Here is a 16,840-nt window from a genome sequence, read left to right as displayed (position 1 = left end):
GGCTGCTGCCAGTTCAGGTTCGGTGGGGCCCTCTGGTGTTGAGGTTGCAAGTACTGGATTCAGTGCTGACACGGGGTCTGGTGTTGGTTGTTCGGCTGGTTCCGGTTCTGGGACTGGTTCCGTCTGGGTCTCTGGGACTGGATCCACTACTGCTGTTGCAGACATTGGCCTGGGGTCCAGGTCCATCACCTCTGACTGGGTCCTGATAGAAGTTTCCGGAACAGAGCTAGGCCTCACGGCTTGTTTAGCCTGGTTGCGGGTGACCATTCCCACCCTCTTGGCCTGCTTCACATGATTGGCCAAGTCTTCCCCCAACAGCATGGGGATGGGATAATCATCATAGACTGCAAAAGTCCACATTCCTGACCAGCCCTTGTACTGGACAGGCAACTTGGCTGTAGGCAAATTGAAAGAGTTGGACTTGAAGGGTTGAATCGTCACTTGGATCTCTGGGTTGATTAAATTGGGGTCCACTAAGGAAGCATGGATAGCTGACACTTGTGCTCCGGTGTCCCTCCACGCGGTGACCTTCTTCCCACCCACACTCACAGTTCCCTCCGCTCCAAGGGTATCTGGGAGGTATCTGGGCCTGTGGACCTCTGGTGTGATTCCGGTGCAATGAACTGTAATCTGTTGGGGTTCTTGGGGCAGTTGGCCTTTACATGCCCCAGCTCGTTACACTTAAAACATCGTCCAGCTGACGGGTCACTGGGGCGAGGAGGGTTGCTGGAGAACGGGGTGGTGGGACGATAAGGGGTCTGGAGGGTTCTTCGGGAGGTAGGTGGGGCTTTGGGCGGCCCCCGGTAATAGGGTGTGGTCTGGGGTGGTCCCTTCTGGTCTCCGCTCCAACTGCGACCAGTTTTCTTCTTCTCTGCCACCTCCACCCATCTGGCTCCAATCTCTCCTGCCTCAATTACAGTTTTGGGTTTCCCATCTAGGATGTATCTTTCTATTTCCTCAGGAACACCCTCTAAGAATTGTTCCATTTGCATTAGGAAGGGCAAATTTACTGGAGATTCAACACTTGCTCCTGATATCCAGGCATCCCAATGTTTTACAATGTGGTAGGCATGTCGGGTAAATTACATGTCTGGTTTCCACCTTAGGGCTCTGAACCTCCGACGAGACTGCTCGGGTGTTATCCCCATTCTGACTCTCGCCTTGGATTTAAACAGTTCATACTTGTTCATGTGTTCTTTAGGCATTTCAGCTGCCACCACAGCTAAGGGTCCACTGAGCTGCGGCCTCAGCTCTACCATGTATTGGTCAGTAGAGATGTTGTACCCAAGGCAGGCCCTTTCGAAGTTTTCTAAGAAGGCCTCAGTATCATCACCTGCCTTGTAGGTGGGGAACTTTCTGGGATGGGAAGTGGTACCTGGAGAAGGATTGCTAGGGTTTGTTGGTATATTCTGCTGGGCCTTTATCCTCTCCATCTCCTCCACATGCTTCCTCTCTTTTTCCTTCTCCTCCTCCACATGCTTCCTTGCCTCCATTTCCCTCTTGTGGGCAGCCTCTTGGTGTTGTTCTGCCTCCCTTTCTTGTTCCTTCTTCAGCTGCATGAGTTCTATCTGTCTTTCATGTTCCCTTTGTTTTTCCTCAGCCTGAAATTTGGCTAATTCCAGCTGTAGTCGAGCTGAGGATTTGGCCATTCTAACCTCTCTGTTTTTAACTAACTTTACACCCGAGGTTTAGAAATAAACAAACAAAACTTGGCTGTAAAATTTTGCTGTGCTGGAATAGAATACCTATTCTCTGATAGTGATTGTCAGCCTACAGAAAAAGACAATTCCCTTGTCTCTGCTCTGGGCCCAAATTAAAGCAAAAACCCTCCAACTACTTGGAAACCTGCTTACCCAGCCCAAAGAAGAAAAAAAATTTCTTTTCAAACCTGTGCTCCTTGTAAAACAAAAAAAAAAAATCAAAATCCTAAAAAAAACCCTGCCACTTTTGTCTCCAGGCAAATGGGTAGAGCACACACCCCCTATTTACTTTTAGGAAGAAAAGAAAAGAAAAAAAACCTCTGGGTTGGAAGACTGTGAATTTCCCTGCAGGAGTTAAGTACCCTGCCTCCAGGCAAAGAAAACCTGCAATTCACAAGATAATCCCCTTTTGTCTCTGCTTGGCCACAAAGCAGAGAGAAACCAAGCTGCTTTCAGTTTCAAAGCTGCCTTCTGGACTTCCTAAAAATTCCTTTTTAAAATCTGTATTTCTAGTTCAAAAAATCTCAACTGGATCTCAAAATGATTTCAGGTTAATCCCCCCACTGTGCCACCATGTCAAGGTTCCTCCCCCACTCTGAACTCTAGGGTACAGATGTGGGGACCTGCATGAAAAACCTCCTAAGCTTATCTTTACCAGCTTAGGTCAAAACTTCCCCAAGGTACAAAATATTACCCCCGTTATCCTTGGAATGGCCGCTACCACCACCAAACTAATACTGGTTACTGGGGAAGAGCTGTTTGGACGCGTCCTTCCCCCCAAAATACTTCCCAAAACCTTGCACCCCACTTCCTGGACAAGGTTTGGTAAAAAGCCTCACCAATTTGCCTAGGTGACTACAGACCCAGACCCTTGGATCTTAAGAACAATGAACAATCCTCCCAATACTTGCACCCCCCCCTTTCCTGGGAAATGTTGGATAAAAAGCCTCACCAATTTGCATAGGTGACCACAAACCCAAACCCTTGGATCTGAGAACAATGAAAAAGCATTCAGTGTTTTACAAGAAGACTTTTAATAAAAAATAGAAGTAAATAGAAATAAAGAAATCCCCCCTGTAAAATCAGGATGGTATATATCTTACAGGGTAATTAGATTCAAAAACATAGAGAACCCCTCTAGGCAAAACCTTAAGTTACAAAAAAGATACACAGACAGAAATAGTTATTCTATTCAGCACAATTCTTTTCTCAGCCATTTAAAGAAATCATAATCTAACACATACCTAGCTAGATTACTTACTAAAAATTCTAAGACTCCATTCCTGTTCTGTCCCCGGCCAAGACGACACAGACAGACACACAAACCCTTTGTTTCTCTCCCTCCTCCCAGCTTTTGAAAGTATCTTGTCTCCTCATTGGTCATTTTGGTCAGGTGCCAGCGAGGTTACCTTTAGCTTCTTAACCCTTTACAGGTGAGAGGAGCTTTCCCCTGCCCAGGAGGGATTTCAAAGGGGTTTACCCTTCCCTTTATATTTATGACAGGAGTTGATGCTACTCTCAGAAGCTAAGAGCAGTGCCACTGATCGACTAATTCATAAGATTACCCAGCACGTAGGTATTTCTTTTCTCTAAATGAGGGCTGTGTATATTTTCTTTTCTTTTTAATTAAATATTAGCATCAGTGGATACGCTGATGTGATTTCATAAAGGACTCATATTGCAGCTTAGAATAGTTTTTAATCTTCTGCACAATATTGAAAACAGCTGGATTAGGGCAAATGCCGCCCGAGAGGAGATCAAGCTAGTAAGGTTGTAGGGGTGCATTTTCAAAGCCGTGCATGGTGATTTAGCCATGCGACTCCCATTAATATAAATCACTAAATCATCATACACCACTTTGAAAACATACCCCCTTGGAGTCACTTTCTTAAGGAACCTCATCAAATAGTTTTAAAGTACTGTTTTGTAAACACCTTTCGTTCCACAGAAACCAATGATTCACTTAACCCACTCATGGCTATTATTTGTATTATCACTATTTGTATTCATTAAAAGTCGTGTGCAGTGGATTTGTGTATCCTTTGCTACTCCTGCCTAAAACTATTGTCTGCAATTTAAGATTTGAAGGTTTCTCTTAGTGTGAGTAAGCATTAGTTGAGCCCCACAGACCTCTGCTTAAAACTGAGTCTGAACATAAGAGATTTCTGACATTCCACATTTATGTGTTGTTCTGTTTTCCTGTATCCATGAATGTGTACTTCAGAGTCTTCAACTACATTTCTGTATGCATCTCTAAAGATCTAATGGGTGCGTTAGGTATCTCTCTGAATAGGCCTAAAATAGCAGGTAAGGAAATGTGATTATTTAAAACACTACAACCACTTACTCTATTTTTTTGTCTGTGTATAATAGTTAAAAATGAGACCCAAATCTTCTATTTCAAAGTAAACTACTATCCACTTTTAACTAATAATACATTTAACTGCCTGACACTTCAGCTGGAATGATTAAATTATGTAGCAGTAGAGATATCTCAGGAAGCAATGACAGGTGGTACAAACCTACTAACAGTGGTTTGAAGAAAAAGAAAAGAAAGCATTTCAAATGTCAAGACACCAGTTTCAGCCTCGCTGTTTTTCTTTTAAAAAGCACTCTTGCTTTCTGGTTTATGCACATGTTTGCTATTAGATCCTACTTTCTTGTCTTCACTATACTTTTTTGCAGAACAGTATCTAGTGTGTGTGTGTGTATAAAAGAGGGGGAGAGAGAGTCTCTGGGCCAAATAATGGCTTTGCTCCACTCTGGAGCACTAGATAGAGCATCTGCATTCAGCTCCACAGCTTCGAAGACATTGTCAGTGCAAGGCAGATGCAGGCAGAATGCTACAGGGTCCATTTGAGGGGAGTACACTGGTTTACATTGCAGCATGTGTTTCTCCTCGGTACCAGGCTACAGTTAGAGGAATGCAGAAGATAGGACTGCGACGCTGCCTCTCAAATAGCTGTCTTTGCCTTCTTGGAGGCAGTGGAGTGCTGCTGTGTCCAAACTCAGCTCAACACGGGGGTTAATCCAACTTCCATTGAAATTAGTGGGTATGGGAGACTTTTCATTGACTTCGATGGGTTGTGGATCAGGCTCATGTAAATGCCAGGAATTGGTGTGCTGGAGAGGACTTGGGGGGAAATAGGTTCCCTGAGTATCTTCTAGGTCCAAGAGCTATGGCTACATATTATTTATGAGTAGGTTCATTAGTCTAGTTCCATGTGTCATTTTGATTTACGTAAGACATCAAAAGGCAAATCCCACTAAAATCATGAGATGTCAATTTTCATCTTTAGACTGGTCCTCTTTTCATATAGTGGATTGCATACAATTAAATTAGGGCAGTAAGCAAAGTCATTAATGACTAGCCTTCATCCTTGGGCACAAATGCTGTATATTTCTTGGTTGACTGGGTCACTGTATTTTGCTCCACTGACTTTAGAGAAGGAAATCCTAAGACAAATAAGCTGGGGGAAGCCACACAAAAAACTTGTTGTTTAGCTGTTTCAAAATTGGTTATACTTGCAAATGCTGTTTGTATTTTTTTGTTGTTGATATACCATACAACACAGACAGCACTCAGCCTATGAAAACTGCCGAAGATGCTGGTCCAAAGAATGGTTAAGGAAGGATCAGAAGGGTCAAGTTCTAAACAAAACCCACTGGCTATGTAGTTAGTGGTTTGGTGGAAGGCTCAGACATCTGGGGAGTTTAAAGTACATTTCTACTATCATCTTCCTTCACGGTCTGACTAACATTTGTTTGCTACCAAAGAAGCATGCCCAAGAGAAAGTTGGATACCCTGATTCTGCAAAGCGCACAGCTTGAAAACTTCAGAAAATACATTTTAAAAAGGCACAGATCTATTGCATTAATTTCCCTAGGTGATAGTGGTGACTCTAGATGAGTTTGCTGCATGTAGTCTTAGAGAATTCTATAGTATTCTTTCAAATAGAGAGCATATTTTGGCCTTTCTAACTTGATTTGCCCTTATGTTCTTATATCCTGCGATTCAACGTGTTCTGAAAAGATCCATGGCCTCTGTGGAATTAAAAAGTAATTATTCCATTCCTCTGATGGGACAGGAAAGGACATGTCTGGTGATTCATTTCCTATACCCTTCAATGGCCTTTTCCTCAACCAGAGGCACTGGCAGAACCCCACCACCTCCCCCCACATATGGCTCTGTCTCACAGTCTAGCAAACATTCCCCAGCAATGAGCTCCTGAAGTAGTGGTCCCCAAGAGACTTCCGTCCTTGCAAGAAGTCTACATGCACTCATTAAAACATTAAATGTTATGCATCTCTTGGATTCTTTTTCCTGATGAACCACAGTCTGTGTCTGCACTAACTAAATCTGCTAATTCTGTAACCACGTGCAATTATGCACATACACTATAGATTAATCTTTGACTTGTTCATCAGAAGCTGTAGTCAAGCAAAAAGCACATCATAAATGAAGCTGTGACCTGTGAGTTGCCAGGGGTTCCTGTTTAAGACCTCTTTCTTTGCACCATTATTCCTCTGTCCTTTTGTTTGTCTCTCTGTATTTCACCTGTCCTCAATTTAAAATATGTTTTTTTTCAATAAACATCAGAATTCACTCTTAATATTTTATTTTTTTTAGAAAATGCCAAAACAAAGGATTTGTTCTGCTCAAGGCAAAAGAGAGATAAATCATATGGGCCTCCAAGCAGATATAAATTGTCTCAGTGTCCCCAGTTACACAAGAAGAAAAATGCTGGTTCTCTTCTATGAGAGTTATCTTTTTTTTGTTCCTTCTGTACATGGGAAAACCTGGTTCTGTAACTATGTTAGAGAATCTTGTTTTAGTATAGGTCTTTGCCTTCAGCAAACCAGTTAGTTTAAAATGAGGGCCTGCAACCATCCTTTTTTGTGTTGTGATTAGAGCTGGAAGGGATATTGAATTTCTGCTCTGTGAAAAATTGTGAGATTTTAGAAAAAAGCCAAAACCTCAATATTTTCATGGAACTGAAATTTCTCAATATATCTTTTTGGAAACACCAAAATATTCCTGTAGCAGGAAAGTTTCAGTGTTTCCAGAATTAAAGATGGTGTTGAGGACTGGGACCTACTGGTCAGAGAACAGGTGGTGAGGCCTAGTGGTCACAGCAGGAGTCAGGAACTAGGAACCAGAGCTCAGGAGTCAAGCCAAGGGTCAGAGCCAGTGCCAGAGTCAGGAGTGGAAAACAGAAGCAGAGATCTGGAACATGACTATGAGGTGGGAATCAGGAACAAGGCAGGAAGGCAGGGTCCAATATAACAGGTACCCAGAGATTCAGCTAGTTGCTTAGACAATTTCCTGTGCCTTCTTCTGGTTTAAATAGTGAGTCTGAGCCAATCAGAGAGGCCAAATGTATCCTCCAATCAGGCGCTTCTTGGGGTGGAGCTTCTGGTGAGCTAGGGTCTACCCAGTAGTATCAGTGAACTTCCAAGTGGTGGCTGCTGTCTGAGGACAGCTTGAGGGCCTGTGGACTTGGATTTGAAACCCATGATTCCCTCACAGCTTGGGACCCTGAAAGCCAAGGGAACCCTGCCTTTGTGGCAGCCCACCTGATGGGAACCAGGGCTCTTGAGCTCCCTGCCAGGTGGGCTGCCAAGGAGCCTAAAGCCAAAGAAACCCATGGTGTTCACCACTGTGAAATCCCTAGATAGGTGGTAGTTAGTCAGTGGTGTGTCCCATGATTTCCACTCAACAATTTACACAGAGGCCTTAGGATTATGCTATAAAAGGCCCCCACAATACATCTCCATGCTGGCATATAGGAGTGATAAACTTGAGGAGTGAGCGGCAGCATAAGTAAATTCATGAAGGGGGGTCAATGATGGTGGAATCCACTGAGAATGCATTAAAGTGATGGGCAAACCTCAAAAATTCCAAAGGTTTGGTTAAGAAACAAGAGTGGAATCCTGGCCCCAGTGAACTGAATGAGAGTCTTGCCACTGATTTCAGTAGGGCCTGGATTTTATTCCAAACCTTTTCAGAAGTTGTGATGTGCCAAATCTGAAGGTGTTGATTCCTGGAGAGATTTGAGAAAAAGTTATTGGAGGCATCAGCAATGGCCCAAGACCTTGGATCAGTCTCCCCCTCCTGGGTCAAAATACATCAGTACCATCCTTTCTGGTGAGGCTATGTTTCATTTTACCACGTGGTTGGGGTTTTTTTTGTGAATGTTTTTATTGTTCTTGAGGTGGTGATTTGTTATTGTTATTTGGCCATGCTGCCATCTGGAATTGCTTATATTTTAGTTAAAATTTGATGATGTGCTCACAAGCCTTTGGAATTTAAATAGCTATAAAGAAAATAAATTACAATAATTCGGCAAAAAAAAAAAGTCTGAAAACAAAACTGTTCTTGCTTATCTCTCATCAAAAATGGCTCAATGATTCCATCTAAGTTTTCAAGAAAAATATTTTTTTTCAAGGATGAGGCATTCTTGCCAATTTAAACTGGAGGGAATGTTTCACTTGAAGTTATACATCTCACAGCAAGGGTTAATAATGGAGATACAGACAGAACCTTAACAATAATCTAACTAAATTGCTATTAGAGTCTACGATGAGTAATTCATTCCTTCAGAGTCATTGTACAGGAGGAAGTAGTGGAGAGAACTTCTCCAGCATTCTTTTTTTCATTGCCCATTGCACTTTCTGCTTCTCCTGGATGTTCTGAAAATACTGGTTCTAAATGGAAGATCACATTATGGAGTCTAGCTGAGCTTTGATTTTTTTCTCTAGTTACAGTACTCCTAAAACTGTCAAACAATATAGCTCAGGACTGCAATAATTGTCTATTATATGCCCTTGTTTGGAGTGTTTTATACAATTTAAGGGTTCTCTTGAAATGTGTTCAAGTAATCAAGGATGATAAACAGGAATGGTTGCCAGAAGAGTTCAGCTCCAGCAATAACAACTACCTGGGACGAGGGTGACGATGATTATTACTTATTATTTGTAAAACACCAGTGAAATGCTCAGTGTACAAGACAAAATTTGAAGATGTTCTCTGCCTGGAGATGTTTATAATCTAAGAGTTTACCTAGAGTCTACGTTCCTGGGCAATAGAGTTAATAGAGGGTTTTGCATATGTGTGCACGTACATGTTTGTAAGTGCACATAATACACCTGGGCCCTGATCCAGCAAAGCACTTAGGCTCACATGTTTAAAACTGAACACTTGCCTAAGTGTTTGTTGGACCAGGGCCGTATCTCTGAGATCGGTGAGGCTCAAGGTCTAAAATAGGGAACCTAAAAAAAAAAAAAGAAAAGCTCTCCTCTTTGTATCGAGTGTGATGTCCAACAGGGCTCTAATCTGAAGAAACTGAAACAGTTTCTGACAGGAAATTATCATTGTTCTGACTAAGGGAAAGCTCAAGCTCCAGTAAATAGGAGCAGGCAGATGTTACTAGAGATACAGGCTATGATCCTGTTTTGTTTTTCCCTACAGGCATAGTGGCAACTGACTAAAACTAAAGCAATCCAACTGTGGGAACATTCCGGAATCTATCTCTGTCTGGGGCAAATAAGCACATTCAAAAAGTACAGTGTCCAAAGCCACAAAAGTAATGAGCTGTGGCAGAGTCTGACAACCTTGACCATCTCCCCTTGGGCTAGTGAAGGGGAGGATTACAATACTGAATGCTGCTTACCAAAGCTAACAAATACTTGTGAGCCATTCCCCACATACAATGAATGAGAAGTGGGTCAGCCAGTCAATCATCAAGAGGCTTTGGTGGTTTCTTTTTTTCTTGTATGTGTGTGTATGTGCTTGCATTAGGAATTACTGTCTCTCAATCAATGTTCTCATCCATGCTGGCAAACATTTCTGTGACTGACCAGTGTCTTTGGATTTGTGGGTTGTTCTAAAATATGCAGTGGGGCTTGGTGTGGAAGAGTAAGTCAGAGTGAGGGTCCTACCCTGCCATGCTTGGTGCTGGGTTACTGTTGAACAGGGATTTGGTTTGGTAATACATCATAAACCTACAACTGACTACAGCTTACAACTAAAGGACTGAACCCCCCCTTTTTTTGTCCCTATATTGCTAGAGCCAAGAGTCATCTTTGTGTCTGAAATCCGCATGGAAATACTTTGCTGTCTCCTAAGGGACTTGGTTTGTTTTCATTTTCCAAAAGACCACTCACTGGATGTTGAGAAATATCTGCATGATTCAGGAGCTCATTGACTTCATCCTGTTTGATTCCAGTGAATGGATACCTGTCCCAGAGAGCCCGGAGATGTTAAGAGTAAATTCATATTTAAAACTCTAATTTTCTAAAACCACCTTATAAACATAGGGTATGTTCTGGAATATTACATTTGAAAGAAAATGTTTTTCTGAAATATTTTGAAGGACAGAAGATTTTTGACATGTGTAAATTGTGTATTTTATTTTAAAATCAAACCGATTCAACCTTGCCACATAGGAGCCTTTTGGTAGCCCATCTTACAGAAAAATGACCTGATTTTAATGTGGGCAGAGAACTCGGTAGTAGAGATCAGAAACCAGTTTTGTTTCTTAACAGAAGAAAAACATTTGTTTTTCACATTTTAAAGTATTTGGCTTAGATTCTAAGTTGCAGCCAAGATATACTCAGTGCAGCAGAGGTGAATGGGAAGGGCAAAGGTGGCTTTGGGGAACTCTTGACCCTGGGACCAGCTGGGGGTTTAGCCACTTGAACAACTTAGAGCAGTCTCAGGGCTGTTGTAAGTTATGCCAAGATGGCTATATCCCAAGGGGAGACCAGCCTTTGAGCTTGTGATCACTGAACCTTTCCCCAACCGTGCCCCCTTAGATTCATAGATTTCATAGATTCTAAGGCCAGAAGGGACAGCTGTGATTATCTAATTTGATTTCCTATATAGGACATGCCATAGAACTTCCTCCAAATAATTCCTAGAGCAGATCTTTTAGAAAAACATCCAATCTTGATTTAAAAGTTATCAGTGATGGAGAATCCACCACATCCCTTGGTTAATTGTTCCAATGATTAATTACCATGCTGGAGTTGTGCCAGAATTAGGAATAAAGCTAGTTGGAAATTTTTCATTGAAACTGTTTTCTGACCAACCCTCCCCCCCACAGTTTTTGTTGAAATATAAAAAATATTTTAGAAAGTGTAAATTTTGATGAAATTTTGTTTAACAAAACTGAAACAAAGCATTTCAATAATTTCAAAATATCTCCTTGTGACATTTTTGGAATGGAACATTTAGATTTTTTGTTTCAAAAATACTTTTTAAAATGAAACTCATTTCGTATTTATACAAAAACTTTTTTTCATTATAAAAAAGTCAAAATCAGGACTAACTTTTTTGATTTTGTAGAAGCCAAACGTTTCGATTGATCTAAAATGACTATTTTTTCAAATTTTTCTTTTGTTCACATTACATTTTGGAATGAAAAAAATTTAGAAGTCACTGAATTTCCTGCAAAATAGAACATCTGGTTCCTGCCCAGCCCTAATGAAGAGTAGGTTGAAGGAGTCACTGCGCAGCCCTACAGCACCTGGAGATTTCCCCCATACTGGTGCAAAGGGGCCATACTATGACCAAGTCTCTGCTCAGGAGCAGTGGAGTGAACACAAGGGTCTCTTCAGTTTTAGTCCTTGTTCTGCCACTAATTTGTTGGCCTTGGGCATGTTGATCAGGCCAAATTTTTTAAACTTGAATGCCTGAAAATTTTGGCTTCACCTTTCTGTGAAGCAGCTTCCCAGCTGTTAACTGAGGTTAATAATACTTGCTTATCCTTTCTTTTGCTGCTTATCGTTACTGTTATGCTATGAACCTGGTTTATTTACCATGCAAATTGAAGGTGAAAATTTGGTTTAATTGTGAAGATTTTGATAAGGAATCTAAGATTACAAAGGAAAGTAATGATTTTATTAGAGCCAATAGGCTTCAGATATTATGGTGAAAGACCACCTTTGAAATAAGATTTGTCAGATATCTCCATTTGGTTGAAGGAGGTGCATTTGTTTTTCCTTGTTTTTTGTCTCCTGCATCATGATGGTTTAGAAACTAGTGGGTAGATCGACTAGCTGACAGTGCTGTTTGGTATGTTAGATTTTCATGCCTTAATGGTGTTATTTTTGTTTTATCTTTTGGCAGGCACTTTATTCTTTTTCCTTTTCCAATTCTCAGAACTGTGTGTACAGATATCAAATTGTGTAAAATAATCAAGGATTTTAAAGTCTTGTTTATTTGAACTGGTGCTGATGTTTCTTTCCATTTCTCATCTATTGTAATATTTAAAGTGTAGAAAAATTGCAAAAAGTACTTCTCTTTGCTTGAGAGTAGATTCTCTAACTTTCAAAAGGGGGAAAAGATGGCACTTGGAGAAACATTCTTTCCGTAACTTGGAATTTTAAATTGAGCCCCAGACTCTGCCATCAGGACATACTGTAGCTAACGATACATTTCATTGCCAAGAGTTTAAATATTTTACCACCATCAACTTAAAAAAAGCTGTTTAATGTCTCTTTGTATCATGTTAACAGTCCTTGTGTTTCTACAGTCTTTCTGCAACTGTGGAAATGCACTTTTTTGGTTTATACTTTCTATGAACTTTCCAAACTATAGGGCCCAATCTTACAGTTTGAGCCTTGTGGACGGACCCTTATGCGAGTGCAGAGATCTACTGAAATCAAAGGGAGTCCACCATGCAGGTCAAATTACAAGTTCAAGGCCTATATGTAAACAGCTACAACTATAATTATAAAGAGATTAAACACACAAAACACTAATATTTAAAGTATAATTAATTCAGTGCATATAAATTTACAGAACAAATCAAACCTCGGTATTACTTATAAAAAGAAAAGGAGTACTTGTGGCACCTTAGATTAGTCTCTAAGGTGCCACAAGTACTCCTTTTTGCGAATACAGACTAACACGGCTGCTATTCTGAAACCTGTATTACTTATATCACTTTTTTGATTAAATGAATATACAGTAATTCTAAATATAATTGAAACAAAAGCTCATATTTTGTCACAAAATATTAGTAATTTGAATGCATTGAAAACTGTTACTTACTAACTGACATCAGGTTTGCTGTTGGTGACATAGAAGAGAACACATAGGTGCACCGTCTCTAGGAGAGAGGAGTATATCCAACTAAGAATATATGTGGTGGTGGGGTTGGGAAATAGTTCAAATAACATAGTCTTCCTCTTCCCATCAAATGATACAAGTGTACAAACCAGCATTCACATTCAAATATGTGATTTGCAATCAAAATGTTAGTCCAGCTCTGTAGTAGTGGAGGGTTTTTCCCCGGGGTTAAAAAGTTCACAAATATCCCTTCCATTGTTTCATTTTATATGCCCGAGTCTCTTTGCAGCCAGCAGAAGCATGATGAATATTCCAGACAGTTTTTTTATTAATTCTATTTTGCTTTTTCTTTGTGGCTCATGACTGACATCTCTTCATTTCGAGGGTGATTTTCCTGTTGGCAAGAGGAGGAAGAGCCACAGCAAGCATCACCTTCAGGAACAAGCAATATAAGTACAATAATGAGATGGGTCTTTTCGGAGTCTATAATTGGTGACAAGATATGGCAGCTTCCTATCAGACAAAGATGTACAACACAGAGCTTATTAATGAGGATGGAGCATCATAGTCAAAAAGCTTGCCAGTGACTACTAGATAGGAGAATATAATGTATACTGTACATTGTTACTATGCCCAATATCTCCAATTTGCATCATAAAACCTTTATGTAGGCCAATTCAAGATAATCCAGAATGGGATCCTGTTCCCCCTTAGATGGATTATCAGTAGTGTGAACTGCAATCCATCATTCCTGATCCCAGGTCTCAGTCACAGCAGCAACAATCATCAAAACTTGCAGATCTGTTCAATTTAATTGGGTTAGTTTAGTAACCCTCCTTGTATTAAAGTCAACCTGGAAAGAGATGTAATATTTTCACAGTTATGAAGACCTAGAAACTAGCCATAGTAAGATTTGATTGTGGCTCAAGAAATAGGATTTTCATCATGTTAAGAATTCTTCAAGGAAAATATATATGGAACAAATAATAATGTAAAATTATTAACAATGAGACCTGCAAAGATATTGGCAAAGCAATAAGGAACCTGATTTTACTAGCTATGTTGGAATCTGTTACCTAATTTGTTCTGTTTTGAGGGTTTTTTGGTTTTGTTTTGTTTGTATAGTTGGGAAAAGGCACTTTTTCAGCAACAAGCAAGAATACTTGAATGAGCAGACTTTTACATAAGACAGAAAAGCACTGTCTCTTCACACTTTTAAATAAAAAAAATCAGATTTTTAAGATTGTCTTTAAAGATGCTTTTTTACTGAGGATATGTTTAGTGAGAAGAAATTACTGAAATGAGGAAAGTCATGCTTGAGATGCTATGACTAAAAGTTTCTTTCTTTCTTTTAATGAAAACAATTCTCCACATAACACCTGTCATGTATACTAGTCTATGGAAGTTGTGTTGTAAGCCTTGGTAAAAAAGCATCCCAATAAGAAAGGAAAATTGGCTTTCCTAAACACCTTTCAATGTTGGTCAAACCCATTTTCTAAGAAATCTGACCTCATGTTGCTCAGCACAGCATTCCAAGAGTGTACTTCCTAAGAGGCATATCTCGTAACAATGTCAGTCACATTTGAAATGAATACTTTTGATTAAAAAGACAATGCCTAGTTTTTATGTTGGAAATGGCTGTATTGCTGAAGTGACTTCATTTGTGACATTGGCAGTATGGGAGCCTGTCAGAGTGCATTTATTTTGTGGGTTTACACTGCTAATAGTAACTGATAATACCAAGAGCTCAGTCCTACAATCCTTTCCTCTAGGCCCAAACTAATGCCCATTGAAGACAGTTGAAGGACTTCCATTGACTTTAATGGCCATTGGATTGGGCTCATGAGAAGAACTCCCATTGATGACAATGGAATTCTGTACATGATGGGTTTTATGAATGGGGCATAGAAAATTTCACTTGATTTAAAATATAGTTAAAAGTATGACACTCATTTTTTCTTTTGGTTTTTGTTTTAGTCATCTCCCTCTTTGCTCCACTGCTAGCACTCATTCATTTTTAATATTTTTGTTGTATACTAATGATTGAAATAATGTACAGGGCCCTCAGAATCCATTGAGAAGGCAGGTATGAAAAAGCATTTAATTTTCTTAGTTATTGCTCCTATAGGAAACCAAGTTTTTTCCTTTTCCATTAGTGATTTGCTCTAATCTCCTAGCTTTAGCTGCATTCTTGTTCCCTAACTTCTCATGAAAGAATCTTGTGTCATATTATAGTAGGCTAAGTGCTAAATAAGAGACTTGGAGCCGGTTGGAATATTTTCATTTTTTAATGAAAATGTGAACAATTTTTAAAATTCTTTAAAACATTTCTCAGTGTTTTTTTTTACCAGCTCTACGAGAGAAGTCATTATCCCCCTGAAGGGAGGAACTTGCTTCTCTTCACTTAGCTAAAGCAGTGGAAGTCTTTCCATTAACTATAATTGGCTTTAGATCAAGCCCTTTAGTCTTTGAGTGGACAAATCATCATACACAACTTCCAAGAGATCATTGACAGAGTGGTTCTAGTTTAATTGCAAAATTTCTATCGAGATAGAGAGGCCTTGCACTGTAAAAGTGGAAAGACCTGGTTTCAACTCGATCTCCTGTAGTAGTAAGTTCCACACTTGCAGTCCCTATCAAGCAGAGAGAGAGGACAATCAGTTTGCTCCTCTGAATGCTCTACCATCAGACTCATTTCCTAACTGCCATTTAGTTTTTGCTGTGAGAGGATACCTTACCATGCTAGTTTTCTTTGACCTGGTAAGGCCATATGATTTGCCCGTCAGCATGGTGTGACCAAATTCACCCCTGTATTCATACCCTGCACACTATTATAATAATCTTTGTACACAATATGATTTGTGAGGTATCATTTGAAAAACAGTAAGTCACTGGTCAATACTATCATGGTGAAATGTGTGTAGCAACATTATATGTAGAGTTATGAACATATGCTGAAATTATGACTGAAATGTCTGGTAAATACAAGTCTGAGGAGAGAGTAAATCAGTTTCTCAAAGACAAAGGACAATCTAATGCTTCTAGCCAGGTATCATCAAAGTTGATTGGCCTCTTGACCGGTGATTGCCATTCTTTGGAGAGGCATGAACAGATCAATCTGCATTTTAGCAAACAACAACATGGAACCTCTTTCACCACATATCTCACTGTTAGCCCAAAACAGTTTAACTATGGTCTACACAGATCAGAAGATTGACTGTCTGCAGATCCCACCCCTCCCGCATCTACCATTGGGTGATTTATTAAGACAGAGGCAGAATAAGATGTAACACATAAATATTTATTATGCCACTAGTCAGTAAACTAGACAAGGATCCCCTTCAGACAATAAACAACATAAGCAAGACACACTCGGTTGTTAACAGTTACCAGAGCATGAAGCTCCGAGCCCTTAAACCCCCTTAATCTATGGATGTAAAACAGAGGAAAACCACAATGGGTATTACAATGCTATATCCTGAAGACAGGGACACAATGACAAAAACTCAGGATAGAGACAGGGATAGTGGTGAAAATCAGGGGTGCTGGACACCAAAGGAACTGGGTATTCTTCTCCATCTGGACAGGTCCTCTGGGCAGGTCTTCTCCCTCTTGGTCAGATCTTCTCCCTCAGGTAGGTCTTCAGTGCTTGCCCACACAGTCTCTGCTTGACCTCGTAGTCCAGTGCAAGTATGCGCTCACTAATGGTGTGTAGCAGTTGAGTGCAAGTATGTTAATAGAGACCAAGAATCCAAAGACTATGAGTCCTAGTCCCTCTGGGGCTCCTCGCAGCTAACTGAACTGTGTGGGACACTGGCTGGCACTCAGATGGACAGCCCTGAGTGACAGGCATGCCACTCACTAAATAACCTGCAGTTGCTAGGCAGATTATGGCTGTCACCTGACTCTAACTGGCCTGACCTTTCCCCTCCTTGATTTGAAAAAGGCTGAAAGGGCACTAAATCATCTGAGGAGAAGGGTATCCAAGATAGAGGCTTAGCTGTCCTTTTACAAATCCAAGATGGACATTACATAAAAAAGGTCAGAAACAGATTTTACCCAG

The sequence above is a fragment of the Lepidochelys kempii genome, chromosome 5, assembly GCF_965140265.1.
Source record: "Lepidochelys kempii isolate rLepKem1 chromosome 5, rLepKem1.hap2, whole genome shotgun sequence".
NCBI lineage: Eukaryota > Metazoa > Chordata > Testudines > Cheloniidae > Lepidochelys > Lepidochelys kempii.
Note: the sequence above shows the minus strand (reverse complement) of the source record.